The following is an 8,252-nucleotide window of genomic DNA, read 5'->3' on the forward strand; positions in this document are numbered from 1 at the left end:
TGGAGTTTGTTTGGCTAACGATTGCTTTCAGCAGTGCTTTTACGTGAACATTATCGTTTATCAGCTGAACAGCTGAGTCGATCTACCGTGGCGGTCGATCGACTCAGCTGTTCACGTAAATCAGGGTATGCGACTATGTAATTCTTGATTGATTTGTGGGGTTTAGCGTCCCAAAACCACCATATGAATATGAGAGACGCCGTAGTGGAGGGCTCCGAAAATTTCGACCACTTGGGGTTGTTTAACGTGCACCCAAATCTGAGTACACGGGCCTACAACATTTCCGCCTCCATGCGACTATGTAATCCTGACGACTGTGTAGAAAAATCTGTGCATGAGATGTGATTATAGCGACGCCTCAGAATTCAGGAAACCATTTTGTGGTTTGCAGCGCTACTTTTCCCCCACAATTATAAGTGATTGTGTATGAAAGACAGATCCATCTAAAGTCTCCTGCATACCAAAGTGGAATTCTGTCTAATGAGCTACATTATTTGCAGAGGCAGACACAACTTGCACGGTATATCGCAATGCTGCGAGTAAACTGAAAACGTCATAATTCAATTTGTAATACTTCGACACAAATGTTTAATTGCGTAGTCTATGCCAAGTTGTAATGAAGTGAGACCCATTCAGCACGAATATTTTCTTAACATTGATTTCGTCGAGTATGTGCATGGTGAAAACAACTAATGTCCCGCTGTCCTCCACCTTCATTTTCAAAGTGGATCCATGCTTTCTGCAGCTTAGTTAACTTTTAACAGCAATAAATACTTTTACTTTGTGCCTTTAGTAATCTATTACTCGAATTAAAAGTTGTCATTACCATATCGCTGAAGAGCCGCTACGCGACGGGCTCGAAAGAAGCATAGTGTTTCTCAAAATTAACTAGAGGGCACTCTGGCACTGCGATCGTTCAGCGACCATGGGAATGATATAGTACACACATTTGCCTAGTCTTCGTACTTGCGGGTGGCGAATCGTACTTGCGGCTTCGTTTATTACTGTGTTTCGGTTTTGGTTTGAAAGAAAGATTCAACCCTTTTGAACTTCGTGACCCAATTTGGAAAGTAAGTCTAAAAAAATAAAATGGTGAAGTGCAACCGCTGAACATTTGCTAATACTTGTTTTGTAAGAAAACAGCTACAAGCCACACGAACACACAAGGTGCCAAAAGCAGGCCAGAAGTACTAATATTAGACAAATATGTGTACTACCCGTCATTCCCATGCTCGCTGAAATGCCGTGCGTTGTAGCTTCCATAGACACTAGCGCCAGAGTTCCCTCTAGTAAGTATTGTGGGAAACTCTATGAAAAGAAGAAAAAGAAGCGACCGTCGGCATGCGTCGGTGGTGGAGAAGGCGAGTCCTTGCCGTGACGTCACTTCGCCGCGACTGCAGCGGCGCCAGTGTTCATTCTCGGGGCTAATTGCGCACGTGTAGCCATCACGTGGCACTGATTTTCTGAAACACGGAGGAAGGAAAGGTTCCTCCGTGTTCTGAAAGATACACCAGCGCCACCACCGCGTGGCGTTCTCATTGGCTGCTGCAAAGCGGCGAGCTTGGGCGGGCGGCGAAAAATCTGTCCAGGAGCGATTGGACTTGCTGTCCCGTTTTCCGCCCGCTTTTTTCCGCCTGGAGAGGAGGTATTTTCCGCTTTCAGCTTTGCCGCTTTGCCACATTGACCACCCAGCTTTAGGTGGGAACGAGCCTTTACAGCCCGGGAAAATTTAGCGGCCAAGAAGTAATATTCTGACGTGTTTTACTTTTGAAACGTATTCATCGTTTAGAATCTTTGTAAATAGGTTTGCCTTATCCATGTGCAGACGCGCCGGCACACAAACCGATAACAAGGGAAGCAAAACGTGTTCTTTCTCAATGGAATAAGCGTTCACCTGATATTTACCTTCATTTTTCACATAAAAGTTCAACAGATTTCTTAAGGATACTTCACTAGAATAAGTGTATGTATTCAATCCACGCTATTCTTAATGCACTGTTGAGCCGTATAATCTCAACCATGTGCTGTAATCGCAGAATGAGTACTTACTGTCCTGGTGATGACAAGACGAAGTCAGATCACATGGTACAGGTAGCCAGCAAAACATGAAAAAAAAAGTGTCACAAAGCCTTAAAGAGGCGATCGTGAAATTTTTCAAATGTTTGCATCTATTCAACCCAATTTCTTCGTTCTACAGTTGATATTTTCTCCCGATGAGTCAGACAGAACATGCTAAATCTAATGCAGTTTGCATTGTAACAATCAGCCATCTTATAAGTCATTCGGAAGGATATTTTTCTATTCAACCCTGCAAGTAAACTACAATATAAATAAAAAGGGGCCATGCATGAGGACAGTAAGTACATATAGTAAATACAATATGACATGAAAAACCATTTGCCTAGGATCTATACTGACATCGTACTTCAAACAGAGAGCGCCTATATATTTAATTCTTTACACTAAAAATTTTGTTTTGTTTCATTATGCATTTGTAATTTGTCGCTAACGTCACATAATGTCGTCGCATAACGTCGCATAATGCATATCACTTTGTTAATTTTTGTACATATTATCGTCCCCTCCCCTCTGTAAGTCGTCGGTAATTTATGGTATGTAGATTGAGTAAACCAATTTCATTTGGTGATAGTTGCCTAGTTATGAAGCGATACACGTATAGGCGCTCACCTTTTCGAAAGAACTTGGAATCTTCGACTGAAGAGGCAGAGCCTGTAAAGGCGGAAAAAAAGTAGAGATGTGCGCAGAAGAGGAAACGTTAACGAGCGTAACTCTGGGCAGAAGCGCTGCGGAAAATAAGTGCTACTATTACAAGCAGGCTCCGTTACATGCGTATATGGCCTAAAGTAGCCCTGAAACACTTTTTAGTGTAGCTGGAAAACGCTGCCTAACGGTAGACTATTCCTCGGGAAACACAAAAGTCGCGCATCATGGCGCAGCGCGCGGCCTGGAAATTAAAAAGAATTTTAAAGTCTGTTAAAAACGACTCCCTATTTTCTACACAAGTGATGCCATCATCATCATCATGACCATCATGATCATCATGATCATCATCATCATCATCATTCTTACAGCACCCACTGCAGGGCAAAGGCTTCTCCCACGTTCCGCCAATCAGCCCGGTCCAGTGCTTCGCGCTGCACGTTACACCTGGAAGCGTCTTAATCTCATCTCCCTACCTAATGCCATAAACCCAACGTCAATAGCCATTGGCTGATTAGAGCATCGTGGGTTGCATAGTTACCACGACCGCCTCAGGACGTCGCCACGTGCCCACGCACTCGCGATCACAGTGAAAGTAAGCTACACGTTTGGAATTGCAAAAAAAAGGGGGGGGGGCAGAAGATGCCCAAGACCATGACGCATGCTGATCAACGCATCTTCTTGCCCAATTATGATCCCACTTCCTTCGTAGCTGCCTGAGCGCTCGCTGGTAGGAAAGGAGAGGTCGAACAGTTGAAGCGTACGACAAATTGCTGTAACTTCACCCTTACTCAGCGGATTCTAAACAAAAAAAATTGTGGCTGTCGATTCGCAAGGCAATAAGCACTTTTAATGAAGAAATTAAATGATTATATGAAAAAATGATGCAGGGCTCTTGAAAGCCCATGGTAGCGCAACGAGATGTACCGAAGTGCGATGAGGTGACGAGGTGAAATACAAATCAAGGCTGCTTTCGCTGTCATGCGTTAATATTTATTTCTGTAGTGTTGAGTCTGCTATCTTTTGCATGCGATATGAAGTATGTAGGGAAGAGTTTTTGCAAAATTTAGCGTGCCTACAATTTCTTCGTCTTAAGCAGATGAAATAAAAAAAAAAACATTGCTGAGAGGTAGAGCACTAAAATGATAGTACCAGACTCATACGTACGCGTACGCACGTGTGTGTACGCACACTGCAATTCACTATTACCTTACGTTCCCATGAACTATACTTTGTGTGCGTTCAAAGACTAGTTCACTCAAGGCACTTGCCCACTAGTATATACTTACCACTAATGATGGCAATTTCTGAGCGATCCGCTGAAACATTTTGGAAAGAATGTGAAGTTTAAAGCCATCATTCCAGCGAGAAAAAAAAGCAGAAAAAGCTTTTATCATCTGCCATTCACTTCGTTATGTCGCCGTGCAATACAACACTGTGTAGAGACAAATGTAAGCCCAGCATTAAAACCTATGCTCAATTCACAAAGGATGGGGCGGGCACGATCCTAACTCATCAAGTCAAATACCCAGCTTTAAAGCCGTAAAGCAAATCAGTGGCACAGTATAATCAAGGTACTGTAATTGCAGCCTTTCTTACCGTTGAAGACTGACCGACAATTCTCAGGAAGAGACGAGCAACATGATTCCCGTCGAAAACAGTACGTGATAGACGAGTTCACCAGAAAAATAAACCTGGCTACCCATAGGAAGATTGGACAACAGTTTTTTCGAAAATAAGCTATTTCTCTTGCATATATCAGTACACAAGCGTCATCGTACAGCAAATAATCACTAATGATTCCGTGGATTCAAGAAGTTTATGTCGTTAGCAAAAGCACATTTTGATGAAACACACTTCGCCCCTGTGTAGGTTGACTGAAATCGGATGGCCCTGAAAATACAATGCCTGAAGCAATTACACGTTGTAGAACTGCGCTAGAAGAAATTTGATTTTATTGCTGGTACCACTCTCCCAAAACGCTTTTGTCACGACGATACTTGACTGTCCACGTCACTAGTCTAATTTTATCAAAACACACATTTTTCACGACAGATTTCGAGACAATGTTCACGAAGCTTCTGATAATAAAACTGTGGCCCCGCGGTCATCAAGAAAAGCAAGCAAGCAACGCGGGGCAATGTTTAAATCTACAGTTGTGTTGGTCAGAAGGGCACAGTTCTACGCAGAAGCATAACAACAAGGACAAAGGAGCGAGAGTCACACCGATGCAGTGCTAGTTTCCAACGTTGGGTTTATTTACTGAAACGACATTAAAGCATAGAAGACAATAACTACCAGTGTATACACGGACACGCATTTTCTCCCTGCCCTTCAGTGTGCTAAGAACTTATTTCCATTTTCAACATGCTCAAACGTGTGCCTATGCAAGCAACGATACAGTATTTAGTCTAACGTTTTTAAACCACCAATGCTATTTCTTTCGCAGCGCTTAGATCAGTGCTACAGAAATATCAGTGTGCACGCTAGAGTTAACCACAATTTTGCATCGATTATACGAACACCGTTGTGTTGGTCCTGCTGCGTTTCTGTTGGTTTTTTGTTGCACCTACGTATTTGGTTGAATAGTTATTGGGTAAAAAGTGCAGTATTCGCAATGGAGACGGTGGGCAGATTATCATAATGATTCTGCTATTTAAAAGCGTATTTACGAAAACAGCCAAGCAAGTTCGTTATACTTGATAACACCTTCACTATAGGGCAAACACAACAAACTCAAAGCCGCATTTTACAAGCGCTGCAACAATGCTACGAATTTTTTCCCGTGTTTGTCTCATTAGTGCCTGGCTTTTAGACATGTACAGTTACGTCGTAATTACGGCTTTAATTGTAAACTTACTCATTTTCAAATGGCTTTTTCTTCTAGCGTTGGGCTGCGTCCGAGTACAGTTTGCAGACTCCTCGTTTTCATCATCATCAGTTCGAATTCGTTGGCTTGTTTCCTCGACACTATGACTGATATCCACCACAGGGGATTGGGCAATAGCTCCTATCTTAATATTTCGATGATAAATTGAAAAATGATTACTGAAAGCTTTATTAAAGAACTTTAGCGCTCAGCTATGAAAACAAACGTCTTAAACATTGTTGAATTGTGATTTTAAAGTTTTTTGTCATAAACACTAACAAATCCCTTCGGTTTGCTTGTCATTCTTTCAACCACCGATTCTGGATCAATTTTTGTAGGAACCTTTACGAGTACTTTTCTGACATTATATCTCTCAATAGTTTCTATTACAAAAAGCTACATTCCTCGTCTTCCTCATTTGTGATCGTATTCTAAACATCTATGTCAATAGGTATGTTTATGAGCTGCACACATATGACTGTATGGCCTCAAACATTTCCCAAGAAATATAACCGTGGTACGAAATCTCTATTTTAGGGTAAGCGTCTAGCTTTCAGCCATTCTGTAGATCATTATGAATATGTTTGTCAAAACCCGATGTCAGATTTCCGGCAGATGTGTCTGATATGAGAGCAAGAGATATAGCAGAGGCCGTCATCGAAAAGAAAACGTTAGTTGACATTTTGTTCCCAACTTTCAAACTCTTCTCTCTCCCCGTTTCTACCTACTTCAAATGTCCCAGTCCTTGAAGAAGCCTTAATTTCGTGACTGCGGCCCACTAGCTGAGAAGGGTTTGATGCCCCTCATGTAAAATAATTTCTAGCACAATCTTTATTATAGTGACCTTGGTGCTTTCGTGTAAGCTTGATGCGTGTACGAACACCGTCAGATATATATATATATTTTTGCGATAGTTTCAATCCGGGCGCAAGCATCCGATGCTTGTCCCTATATATGTGCCGTCATGGGGGCATGGCTTGGAACAATTAGCGATAGAGAAGGGGAATTAAAGTTGATAGAATGAGGTAATGTAAAGAAAGAGGGTGAGTAGATGACGAGAGTATCTTGTCAGTCCAAGCGGCAGAATAAAGGCAAGGTGTTCGTCTATAAGGCGTCGAGAAGGTATTGGAGGTAAACTTCTAGGATTTCCACTTCTCCATCCTCTATCCCACTGCCCCCTTCTTTAAACAGATAAAGATATTATCAACAATTCATTCACTCATTGATTCATTCATTGCGCTGCAAGGCTAGATATCTGCTATGCGACTGCTTGCCCGACGTTAAACAATATGAGATTGACACGCACTGCGTGTGATCCACACCAAAAATGACGATCTGAAATAATAAAAAAAGCATACTGTTGTTGTGTATTATGCAATTTGCTGGACTACTTGGTGTCTGTAACTGGTAAATAATGAAGCATGTGAAGAGTTTTCAATTTTTTTTATTCCAGAAAAAAATGTATTACAATAGAATGCTAGATAAAGTTCAAGAAGCTGATTTCTTGTGAAGGGGAATATACGCTAATTGAGCCAGAAAAATTATGGACACCTTGACGTGCTGCACACAAATGGCACGGGTGCGTTAATGATGTTATCGATATTCGAAATGTATGAAGAAGCACGCATCAACACTATCAAATGTACTTACATATATCAGATATTACATGACATGGATTGGGGTACGTGTAAACTACAATCGCAATTTATTCAACAATACAACACACACGTGCACTCTCTTGCAATATCACGGTGCCTGGAAACCGCTAAACTCTGGTTTGTCCGGTAATTAAGGTGTGTAGCTTGGTACGCTTAGGAACAGCGATTCTAAGCTGCGTACTAACATCTACGATATTATCAGTGCGGCGCGTTGGTCTTTGTGCCTATGTCCGCACTTCTAACAATTTGATGCTTGGCAGATATATACGCCTGAACTCTACTTGAAACCCTTTCTTCTCTATAATCGCCACATGTGCTTCTTTTTTTGTCTATAGCCTCGCATAGTGTATTTCTGACGTCATTATTAGAACAGTGGTTCGTTGATATTTTCGCTTCTTGCGATTACAATTGCTCTAGCAATGTCATTTGACCCATAACGAGAGCGATTCTCTGCGTTTAAATATTAATTTTTTTTTGACTGCGAAGAGACAAAACATGAAACAAAGACACGTGCAATGTAGTAGGCGACACCAGTAGACTTGCAGGCTTCATTCGCTGGTGGACGCCGATTCACGCTGGCAACTTAGCGCATACCAACGTGCGCGTGGTATTGCGCACGACGGCAGCGTTTACTGCTTTGCGTGCAGCGCGCATGAGTGTGTAGCTGCCAAACTTGTTCCAGCTCGTGCACGTGTTGGACCAGTCGTCGAACTCGGCGTCGAAGACAGCTACTCCTAAAGGCCGAAGGTTCTTTAGGACGTTCCGCGCCTTGCACACCTGCACGAGATGATTGATTGATTGATTGATTGATTGATTGATTGTTTAAGTGAGTGAATCAGTGACGACCTAACGCGCGACTTTGTGTGAATTAGCATAACACAAATTGATTGATTGATATGTGAAGTTTAACGTCCTAAAGCCACCATATGATTATGAGAGACACCTCAGTGGAGGCCTCCGGAAATTCCGACCACCTGGGGTTCTTTCGACCACCCAAATCTGAG

This window comes from Rhipicephalus microplus, chromosome 2, assembly GCF_043290135.1.
Source record: "Rhipicephalus microplus isolate Deutch F79 chromosome 2, USDA_Rmic, whole genome shotgun sequence".
NCBI lineage: Eukaryota > Metazoa > Arthropoda > Arachnida > Ixodida > Ixodidae > Rhipicephalus > Rhipicephalus microplus.